Raw genomic sequence first — 12,390 nt, forward strand, 5'->3', positions numbered from 1 at the left:
TTTATCTCTAAATTCCCAAAAGCAGCTTTTATTCAGAAGTAAATATGCATGCACACATGAACAGGAAGGTGTTCATGTTCCAAGAAATCATTCATTTCTTCACTGCACTGCAGGGAGCATGTCTTCATTAGATGACAGATTGTGTTCAGACAACCTGAGCCTATAAGCTCATGAGCCAGTTGGATTGGATCAAGGAGTCTGCAGAATTGAGAGCTATATGAGGATAACTGCATCTCTTAATTTCTGTTGCAGAAAACATCAAGATGTCACGACATTTGGCAACTGTAGGCTCAGGATTTTCTACAAGTAGCCTAATTAGCTCTTTACAAAGGACACTTTCAGCATATTATGCTAGTGTCTATTTCTGGTCATAGTAGCTCTTTTCCAGAGCAAGACCAAGCTAAGAATTTCCAAATCACTATTTTATTTTTGGCTTATCCAATGCATTACGGAATGCAATCACCCTTCTGTGTAACAACAGCTGTATAATAAGCTTTGCCTCAAAGTGATTGTACCATACTTTCCAACATTAATGAGAGGCAAATTACCAAGTTACAGATTTCAAAAAAGACTAAACTTCACTTGCTTGCTGAGCCATATAAACGATTCTCTTATGGGCTTGTCAACATGCGTTAGTTATCCCCAAGAAATTCAGTTTGTGACATGTCAAACATCAAGACAGTAGTACAGCGACAAAGAGAGTAATACTACAAAGATACTAAAATATATTTGTCACTGGATAGAAATTATGCTTACCTTTGGCTAGAAGGATTCCCAAAGGATGCCAAATTGAGTATTTTTTTCTGATATCAGTAAAATGGAGATATCTGCAAGTCAAATGAGAAACGTTTGGGTTTTTTTACTTTTAGGTGAACACATCCACTTATAATACTAAGGCATAAGTAAAACAAACAAATCTTAGATGACTGCTTGTCTAAAATGAGAATCAACTAATTTATACATGAAAACAGAATACCAAGAACAAGTCAATGGCTTTAAAATTCAGCATAGTGTAATACATACTATATGTATGTGGTGAAACAGAAAATTTAAAGTGGTTATGTGTGTAAGTTTCTGGTAATAACTGGGAAAAAAAACTTTGCTAGGAGAAGAGGTCATGAGCCAGCAGATGTTGAACAATCAGACTGTTTCATTATGGCTTTGATTCAAAGGTCATGTTAAGGGTTTACAGCTACTTCTACGGCTGTATTACAAAAAACAAGTAGCTTAATATTTTCAATTAGAAGTATGAGAAGAATTTCATAAAGTTCCATAAAATGTTTTAAGCTAAGACAATAGTCAGTTCATCCAAAAAGATTAGAAACATTCTATGAGAATCTGTGAGATGACTCACAGTCAATAAAACATCTAACACCGCAAATTTGACATTGGATATTTTTACATTTACTTCTGAATGAAGTTATATGTAAAGTAAAAATATTTCAGGTCTGTCTGTTCAAAACAGAGCATAAAACTATCACATACCAACAAGGTGCCTTGTATTTTTTGTTTTATATCTGCATTAATACAGTTTCAAACAGAGTTGAATTTAGAGTGACCGCAGTAAAAAAATTTCATGAAAAAATACAATACTACATTCATATTGAAAGAAAGGAAAAACAACACACATACAGCAGGAAGAGATGTTATTTCCCATACTAAGTCATCACAACGGGATAAAAATAATTCTAGTAAGTATTTTACCAAATAGTGCATACAATAGAAAAGAAGACAAAGCCTCAGAATTCTAAGTCAACTGCAAATCTAAATATTACAGACACTATTAACACACAAACAAGAAGCTCGTACAGATGTAATGCAGGAATAGTTTATATTATCCCCACTTCAGGCCTAGTTCAAACTAGGCAGCCAATTAAGTCTACTTTTATTAGCAAAGTCACAGTAGCAAAATCTCCTTTTGTAGTTATAACCTAGAGCTTGTGCAATCACTTTTGTCAATGCAGCTTTTAGGGGAGAGTCAAAACTCAAATATATTACTAGTTGTGTTGATCGACATCATTAGATGACTAATCTGTTTGCCAACAGAAAGTTAGAGACATCAGAATTAAAAAGAAAAATCTTATTTCTAATCTATAAAACTACACCTGAAAAAGACAAAATTCAAACATAAACTTCACTCAAGTACAAGCTAAAACTAAAGTCAAAAACAAGTATTTTAACTTTTTTATTCATGAATCCTGGAAGAAAGAATATAAGGACACAGTAAGAACATCGAAAGCTCATAAAAAATAAAAGTATCCAAATTCTAAACAATCCTTGCATATGGTAAAATAAACAGCTGAAAAATGAAAAGAAGTCCAGTAGGATAAATTCTCATTTTATTGAAAGCAAAAGCATATATTCTTGTACAAATTATACAGTGGCATATATTTTAGTCTACTCTGACAAACTAGAGACATCAATTTAAACTGAAGGTTATCACAATTTATAAATGATACATATACCTCTATGTCCAAGGTACAAGTCGATACTGCAGTCTGTGTCATTGAGACATTTCACAGAATCATACAATGGTGGAAGTTGGGAAGGACCTCTAAAGATCATCTAGTCCAATCCCTTGCTATGGCAGGTCTGTGTAGATCAGTTTTCACAGGAACATGTTCAGGTGGGTTTTGAAAATCTCCAGAGAAGGAGGTTCCACAACATCTCTGGGTAGACTGTGCCAGTGTTGTCACCCTCATACTTAGTTTTTCCTTCAGTTTAAATGGAACTTTTTTGTGTTCCAGATTTTTTTCATTACTCCTTGTCCTGTCACTGGAGACAACAGAAAAACATGATGCCCCAACCTCCTGACATCCATCATTTAGATATTTGTAAATATTAATGAGATTCTCTCCTCAATCTCCTCTTATCTAGCCTAAACAGCCCCAGGTCCTGCAGCCTTTCCTCATAACAAAGATGTTCCAATACCTTGATGAGCTTGGTGGCCCTGTGTTGGGCTCTTCTCAGAAGATCTCTGTCCCTCCTGAGCTGAGGAGCCCAGAACTGGACACAGGACTCCAGATGAGGCCTCATCAGGGCAGAGGAGAGGGGGAGTAGAACCTCCCTTGACCTGCTGGCCACACTCTTCTTGATGCATCCCAGGATGCCATTGGCCTTCTTGGCCACGAGGGCACATTGCTGGCTCATGGTTAGTTTATTGTCAACCAGGACTCCCAGGTCTCTCTCTGCAGAGCTGCTCTTCAGCAGGTCAATCCCCAGCCTGTACTGGTGCATGGGGTTGTTCCTTTCCAGATGCAGGACTCTGCACTTTTCCTTGTTGAACCTCATGAGGTTCCTCTCTGCCCAATTCTCAAGCCGGTTGAGATCCCGCTGAATGGCAGCACAGCCTTCTGGGGAATCAGCCAGTCCTCCCGGTTTGGTGCCATCAGCCAATTTGCTGAGGGTACACTCTGTCCCCTCATCCAGGTCATTGATGAAGATGTTGAACAAGACTGGCCCCAGAACCGATCCCTGTGGAACTCCACTGGCCACAGGCCTCCAACTTGATTCTGTGCCATTGATCTGGGCTCTGTCATTCAGCCAGTTTTCAATCCACCTCACTGTCCACTCATCCAAGCTACACTGTGAGGTTTCTGATGAGGATGTTATGGGAGACAGTGTCAAAAGCCTCGCTGAAGTCAAGGTAGATGACATCCACTGTTCTCCCCTCACCTAGCCCACAAGTTACGCCATCATAGAAGGCTATCAGGTTGATTAAACGGGATTTCCCCTTGGTGAATCCATGTTGACTCCCTCTGATAACCATCTTTTCCTTCATTTTTTTTTAGTAATAACATTCAGGATGAGCTTTTCAGGGATGGAGGTGAGGCTGACCGGCCTGTAGTTTCCTGGGTCTTCCTTCTTGCCCTTTTTGAAGACTGAAGTGACACTGGCCTTTCTCCAGTCCTCAGGCACCTCATCTGTCCTCCATGATTGTTCAAAAATGATGGAGAGCAGCTTAGCAACCACATCAGCCAGCTCCCTCAGCACTCTTGGATGCATGTGTTTCAATGTAAAACTGAAATTGAATCAAACTAAATCAAATTAAACAATACAGGGAGAAGAAAAAAACTGACAAAATCTGATATAATAAATTTCCATTTCCACGTGTGCTACAGTAAAAGAACTGAAGATAAAACGGATACAGCTAATGACAAGTAATATTGTAAGCATATTTTTCGTTAACCTGCTCAATTTTTATTTGCAAAAAAATGTATGTATACACACACACATATATATATTCAATAAAACTCTCCAGAAATATAAGAACTATCAAAATCTGTCCTTATTTTCTAGAGAAGCTTTTGGATTCATGTATTATCTGGATAAGCGGAAACATCAGCCATTAGTTGGCACAGAGAGGGAACTAGAAAAGCAAACACCTGAGAAGAAAGCAATTACAAAAATGGAAATAACATTGGTTTTAGAATGGGGAATCTGGTTAATTTTCCAAAAGAAAGTCATTTCCATCTCAAGAGGCAGTTTTATGACAATATAATCAATGTTGTCTTTCTAACAAAAATAAAAATGTCTTGATACACTGCAAGTCATTAGAAGAGCAAGCTTCAAAATACTTGTCTCAAAGACAATTCCCAGCTTGCCTGTTTATGGGAGTAGAAAGCAGAATCAATTGATCCACAGAGCAAAGCAGGATTTAGAGGATTATGAAGCTCTTTTGTGAGGCAGTCAAAAAGGGAAAACACTAGGCTTTGTCCTTTTTTTTTTTAATCCAAAGCTCTTACACAGAACACTGCATCAGAAAAAAAAATATTTAAGAATCAAAAATAAACATAATTTAATATATTTTCAAAATAATTATCTCACCAGCATTCTAACTGTGTTGTTCACAACGTGTTGCTTTCCCTTACATTCAAGAAGATCTACAAATGGAAAAAAGTACTGAAAACGTCATGTCTGTTCCTTTAAATTTACATAGAGACATATTCTAAATCAGAAATCAGGAGCAACTACACCTGTTTTCTTAAATGTACTTTACAATTTATCTGTAGTATTAGACATCATAAGGCTCCTGTGCATAAGGTGATTATCAAACATCTGTTTTTCCTGGATGTCTCATCTTCTGCTATTTCCAGAGGCCCACTGGAGTTGCTTTATCCTCCAGGAATTAATGTATGCTCTTTTTTTTGTGCTAGTTCATTGGTCTTTTCCTTTTTTTCAGTTTCCTCTGGAATTGGAAACTAGAGACTTGCTTTTACAGGGAATTGTCACTGAGGAAGCCTACTTAGCAAGTGACAAGGCAGAGAAGAGTTCACACAAGAAGATATGAAATGCAGGCAGAAGTAGTTCCTAAGTAGATTAAGAAGGTCAATCCTTACTAGTGCTCCCGTTTGGCAAAAGGTCAGGTGTTCATAACTGTGGCCACTGCACCTCATTTTCAACTAAGAAATCGTGAATTTTCTGCATGAACCTTTGATATTACTTATGTTGTACCTTTTAATATTTTCTATTCCTGTTTTGTTATCATATGAAAAGCAGAGAGAGAATGAGTACTAGACATCTGATTTTCTTCCATGCACATTTTATTTCTCTACCCAAAAAGTTTTGGCTACACAGAAAAAAAAAAATGTTTCCAGAAAGAAAGGTAGACCAGCAGCACCCTAGTGAGGAAAGTCTAGTTCCAAGCAGGCTTTCTAGTGCTATGAAACACTATACAGATGGTCACTACAGCTACAAGCTCCAAAGCCAGTTCTTTCTGTCCAGAACACTAACTTGTCACAGTCAATCTATACTGTTGTACCCTGGACATGCTCAACTCCTGCTATAGGAGCTGTATTTCTGCTGGGATATCTGAGTGAAAACAGGAGAACATTCCTGGGAAGGGAGAAACAGCAGTGAATCTCTGAAAGATAAGCCTAGCAAATCTACTAAGAAAGTTTAATTCAGTCTCCTGTATGTACAAAAAGAAGTTGGATTTATCACACTTCCAAGATGTCCAAGGAACTAATTTCTTATATGTGAAATATAAACCTAATAGTTTGCTAATTAAAGACTAATGAGAAGAAAATAATTACATCTGAGAAACTATTCACTTTGAAAAAATATTATGTTCAAAATTATACCTATTCCAGCAAAATAAATTCCACATAGCACCATAAAAACTAGTTAATGCCTTCAGTCATTTGGTCTAGATTGATTTGGCACTTCTTTCTTCAAGACTCCAAACTTTAAGAAACGTTATGCATTCCTCTACACCTAGACAATGTCACATTCACAATGGCAGTAGCTCTTTTAGTAACCCTCTAACTAGTATTAAGAAATAATTAAAACAATACAGAGAGAAAGCAAAGAAGTAGAAAGACACTTCTGGTCTAGAACGTAAATCACAATGCAGGCAGCAAAAGAATCATTCTATTTCTTCTGTAAGGGCAAAGACAGGGCACATGTTCCATTCACCAAAGGGCATCTGAGGATAGACCATTCTCAGTTGCCATTTACCTACACACATGCACACACTCTACTTTTATTTGCCCTATTAAACTGACATATTCAGACATTAGGATTCCTTTGTGAGGAACTGGATTAATCTTACAGGAATAAAAAATCAATATATTTCTGTAATAGAGAAAACTGCTGATAAGGTGTTTTGTATTTAAGTACCACATTTGAAACAAAAAATGGAGTTCAGTATCTATTAAGTAAGTAAGATTTTTTACTTTCTTCATTTACGTGCTTACAATTGCCTTTTCCTGGTATTCAAATCTTAACTACTTTTAATATAGGGAGAAGAAATAAATGACAAAATCTGGTAAATTTCCATTTCCAAGTGTGCTACAGTAAAAGAACTGCAGATAAAACAGATACAGCTAATGACAAGTAATATTATAAGCATATTTTTCCTTAGCCTTATCAATTTTTCTTGGCAAAGCTATTGTCTCTCCTATCAGCTTTTATATATACATCTGAGGTTTCAAGAAAGCCAGATTACTCTTTAATGCTTAAGAAGAATTAAAGTTAAATATCTAATCCACAATTCTTACTGGTGATAAAGATTCTTGCTGGTGCTACAGAAGATAAAAGAAAAATCAAACAGCTATTGACAGAAGTTAATTTCATAATACAGAAAAGAATAAGATATCTTGATTCATATCAGATTATAGTTATATTTCACAGGTGAAGCAGAACTTTGAAAATATATACACTCTACATATACATTTGAGAACATAACCTTCAAGAAAAATTGAATTATGTATGACATTTCTCTAGCAAAGACAACATATTTCCAAGACAGTCAGTTGGAAGACAGATACGCAAAAGTAGCCTGAATCAGTCATTAAAAGTACAAATATCAAAACTGCTTGTTTTTACATAAGGGCCAGATGTCATAATATCTCAATTTTTATTTTCAAGTGTAGCCGATATTTGATCGAGTTCTTACAATGATCACAGGTTACACATAGGATGTGGAGTGCTTTGGTTTGGTCCCAAATCCTAACTTCTAGTTTGATTTCAGCAACTATTAGGGCTATCTAGAACTTCTCAGGGTCAAGATTGAAGCGATTACATGTGCTTTGCTGTTTATTTCCTCTCCAAACACTAAACTCAGTTTAACTCCATATAACTCCCAATACTCGTAACACAATAGGCTGATCTCTGTAAAGGCACTTTTCCTTCCTTTCATACAGAAAATATCCTGTAGATAGTCTATTTCCCACTTTCTAAGCAACTCCTTTTGTTTACAGAAAGGAAGGGCAACTCAAAAGTTGCCACAAAACAGTGAGAGCTAAAAAGTTCTGTTTTACTTCCTGCTGTGCAGGTGTTTCATACATGAAATCTATTGTAATTCTTCATTTCAGAGAGAAAACATGCTGCTTCTTTTTGAAATACAGACTGGGAAAGAGAAAATAATGCTCAGGAAGTAGCAGCGTGTTTTACAGTGAAGAAAACCAAAGACACACAATAAAGAAGCCATAAACAAGATCAACGTTGTATTTTTTCTCCCTTAGCTCTGTTTAATAAGACAGAAAAATGGCACCAAGATTTAGAAATTCAAATATAATAAAAGCATAGACTCAAGAAAGCAACAAATATCCCTGATCATCCATTCCCTTTTTTTTGTACTGCATTCCAGTTCTCCCCAAACTCTGTCTTTTACCTTTCCTTTTTCTGTGTAGTTCCTGCTGTAACACAGTCAAAAAGTATTTTTTCATGGCCCTAAATGGAAGCTATACAAGGCAGTATCTTTGCTTTAAAACTTGTCACATTCAAAGCCAGGGATTTTACAATACTTTTATACTTTGACTTGTGAGCTGGGTTTTAATTCTAAATTTCTACATTCTTCCTTAATTTTATGCTGTCCAGATAAATGCATACAAATGAATGTTCCAGCCAACTCTGGCTACAAAAAACAACTCCAAAACCCTCACTTATTTGACAAAGGGTTGGGGGGAGTATATGTTGGGCTATTTGAAAGCCCAATTGGAATTCCCCATTTACAGATCTTTCTTGAACTCTGTATTCTGAAGTGCTGTACCAAAGGCACAAGCACAATGAAAAATAACTTGCAGTGTTTTAGAATGCCTGGCATATAAGCTTGTACACTTGTTTGTGAGTTTTAAAAATACCAATATCCATCATAGTAAGACTTATGTTCATCTCTCCCAGATCTAGAATTCTCTACTGTCCAGTGGTCTGTGGAAAATTCATATTCTAAAATAAGTCAAGCAGATGAGGACACTAATCATGTAGTAGGCTACACATACCACTCAGTTTAAAAGGAAATAGAGAATTCTTATCACTATCACATACCATCACAGCACATCTGTTACAAATAGTGTCACAATATAAAATTTTATCAAGTATAAAAATAGTATCACAAAGTTAAATTTGCCTCTCTGTGGAAGGAACACCTTCTCTGATCCAGGCTGGCCTAAACTCACCAGCTTAGGTCAGTTTGAAGCTATTTCACCATCACAGTAAACACTGCTCCTAGTTCTACATATCAGTCCCTGTGCACACAGCAAAGGAGAGGTGCATCCCAGCAGATGCCTTTCCAAACTCAGAGCAGCTAGCCAAGTGTAGCAAAGGGAATGGCATTCAATTACCAGAGGAACGCACTGCCCAAACATCCACCTCAAATCTTAAAGCAACAGCAAGCCAGCTGGGAGGACTGGGTGGGCCTAAGACAATTTGAGGGTCAGCAGAGATATTACCACTGTTTCAATCAAAACACTTTCAATGAAACATGCCATTATCTGGAGTTTATTAAAAGCAGCTTTCCATACACAAAGCTGTACTGTCATCTTATGTGATCAGTTACCCAGGAAAACAAATTACATCACTGCAGTCTGAATACTTTAAGAAAGATTTGCTAATTAAGGGCAATTAATTACACAGCAGTACTAATTTGAACAGCAATATCCATTCAGCTTTTGTCTGCTTAAGTCTCAGATTGACTGCTGAGAAGAATTGTTAATTGAACCTGCTGAGCAACCTGTAACTTTGGATGATTCTTTCTCTGAGATGGATAATGAACAGCACTTGCTCAGAAACACAGAAGGTGGACAGTGCAATACACGCAAGTGGTATACTATAATAGAAATAGCTGTATAAATAGGTCTGTCCTTAGGCCTCCACACACTCAACGTAACTACATGTTTATCCTGAATACAAAAAAAAAAAATTAAAAAAATCAACTAATCTTGCTCTAGCCTGAAAAGCTCTGTCACATTTTTAATATCACATCAAGTAAGGAATAGTATCCACTAAGAAAACAGAAAACATAAGCTAGAGATAGGTCTACCTTTTGAACTTCCCTCTTCAATTGGGAGTTTGTGCACTACACCAAAGTGATTTTGTCAGAAATAAACCGTACACCCCACATTGCCCATCATTTTACTAGATGTCTTTTTACCTACAATAAATTGGCAATTCATATGAAAGTAACTGTTTTTTAACAGAAGGTAATGCACATATATCTAATTCTTTATCATTTTCAACATGCCACTTCACACACTGCCTTTCACGTACATAGTGTGAACAACATCTTTAGTCCCACCTTTTTCTATTTTTCTTCTATGAAACAATGTTCAGCTCCAGGCATTTTTTTTTCCTATTGCAACACCTCGTTTTGACCACACAACAAAAGCATGTAATAATCAGGACCACAAAAGAAGCATGAAACTATCAATTCCAGCACTACAAAATATCACACCTGGACCACAAGTTACAGAAAACACAGTAGATAGAGTAGGTAAGTATGAACACTTTCAGATCTATTGTCTTTCTTTGCCATTTTTCTGTTCTCTAGCAAGAATAGCTCAGCATTTAGTCTTCACGTGCACAGTACAAAAGTAAAAAAAAAAAAAAAGACAGACTTCATCACAAAAAACGAAGAATGAAAGAGTTGAAATGTGATTAGCTTGGTATAACCACAGCAGAGCATCACATCCCACAGTGAAAGAGATGGGCTCTTTTTTTCTGTGTTTTTTGAATACAGCTATAAGACATTTGATGTACTTTTAATAATGCCTAAACACACAAAAAGGAGACAACCTATTGAAAGTGTAAATGCTGAAAACGTTAATGAAAAAGATGAGTTAACAGTCTGGTACTGAAGTTACTAAACATGAGAGAAATTGCTGATGGTAACCACAGAAAAGCAGACAGTAAAAAGAAATCAACTAGAGGATAAGATAGCACCTGACAATTTCCAGTTAAAGAGGAGTGAGGTAACTGACTTAGGACACCTGCCTAAAAGCAGCAAAGGCACAAAAAATATTCACAGATCATAAAACAGGTGTGAAATAAACTGAACTTAACTAAGTTACAGTGTTGTGAACACTACTCTCAGAAATAATACTATTTTAAAAATATATTGTTCCCATAGAACTGTTTAGTATTTTATTTGTCATTAAGTTTTGACTGAGGTGAAAAGATAATTGGTTATATTTGAGTGAAAAGTGAGATTCTAAGTATCATGGAAAACTCCAAAACATTTCTTTATCAAGCTTTGTTTCTTTTAGAATGAAAAGGAGGGTGATTTTCAACTGCTATCAGTGGAGGGGATTTTTTTTTTTTTTGGTATCATAATTTTCTCTCAAATATAACAGTGTGTTGTGAATACCATTTGTGAATGCCTTACTAAGGGCTGGACATGCCTCTACTGGGTGTAGGATATGAATGTTGTTTGCTTTTTCAAATAAACTTACAAGCCACAGTCACTTTAGAATAGGGTAATAAAAGAAAGCAGCTAGAGGGTGGAAAAAAAAAAAAAAACAAACCAAAACTGAGAAGTTTAAGCTTTGGAGTGGCCAAAAGAGACTTCTGGAATTCATGCAGTCCAACCTTCTGCTCAAAGCAGAAGGTCATCAATACTAGAAAAGGTCAGGCATGGCTTTGTCTTGCTAAGTCTTCCAAGACCTCCAAGATGCAAATTTCAGCATCTTCCCCAGTCATCCTGCTCTGTAGTTATATCGGCCTCTCAATAGTGTTCTTCCTTGTGTCTAACCTGAGCATACCCTATCAAAGTCTGTGGCCAGTATGGTGCCACTGAGAAAAATTTATCTCTATCCAGCCCTTGAGATTCTGTGATTTTGTAACCATCCTTCAAACAACTATGGTATATTCTTAGGTCACCCAATAGCTGTTTCCTTGTCAGAGTAAGTCAGCCTAGTTATGCCACCTTTTCCTGGCAGATCACTCACTCTATGCAATGGGCGTTCTGCTACCTTACTAGTGCTCCAAAATTTCTCTACATCCCTCTTGACCTGTGGGGAACAAAACTCGATATTAACTTCATTCAAGACATTAAAGGTACCACTCACCTCTCCTACTGAAATGTGCAGTAATTTAAAGAAACTAGTTTGCTGAATTTAGGAATTAATTTGATAATTTCTTCATTCAACACAATAATGAACTCATAGTGCTTTCTCATACACACTGCACTTATGCATTTGATGGAAAATCCTGTTCACAATCCTGTACAGTGCTGTTTCAAACTTAACTCTGAAACAACACAAAAAAAATCGTCAACGCTCAGAATTGCATTTGAATGTCTCTCATTTCCCTTTTGAGTATCAGAGACAAAAATAGCATGATTGGTCATAAAATCCATTCCAAGAATACGAATCTCATAATTTACTATCATTGCTTTTTACAGTCAACACTCAATTACATGGCATAATAGTAGAGTGGAATAAGCCAGATTAAACACACACGCAATGCGAATCAAAGAGGAAGGCATAAGGTAAATACACAATAGAAAAATAATTAATGGTGAGCTTTTTGAGGAGTACAGAGACCTGCATTATCGTCTAAGCTAATAAGTACACTATAACATCTGTAATAAGAACATCATCCCTCTTTCAGGCCCAGAGGGACTAACTTGGAAGAAGCCCAAAATTTTCAGCATCCCAAATCCATATCCAT

The 12,390-nt window shown here is 36.5% G+C and overlaps 1 protein-coding gene across 3 annotated transcripts in view; it reads right to left on the bottom strand.

Moving 5' to 3' along the window:
• SIPA1L2 (signal induced proliferation associated 1 like 2) overlaps positions 1-12,390 on the bottom strand; it is a 145,219-nt gene that overhangs the window by 111,864 nt on the left and 20,965 nt on the right. For 2 of the 3 annotated variants that reach the window (XM_061990992.1, XM_061990990.1), the window contains exon 2: positions 757-827. The exons of the other annotated variant lie outside the window; for it this stretch is intronic. The gene's annotated coding sequence lies outside the window, so the exon portion shown is untranslated. The remainder of the gene's footprint in view (positions 1-756; positions 828-12,390) is intronic. 3 annotated transcript variants of the gene reach the window in all.

This window comes from Colius striatus, chromosome 2, assembly GCF_028858725.1.
Source record: "Colius striatus isolate bColStr4 chromosome 2, bColStr4.1.hap1, whole genome shotgun sequence".
Taxonomy (NCBI): Eukaryota; Metazoa; Chordata; class Aves; order Coliiformes; family Coliidae; genus Colius; species Colius striatus.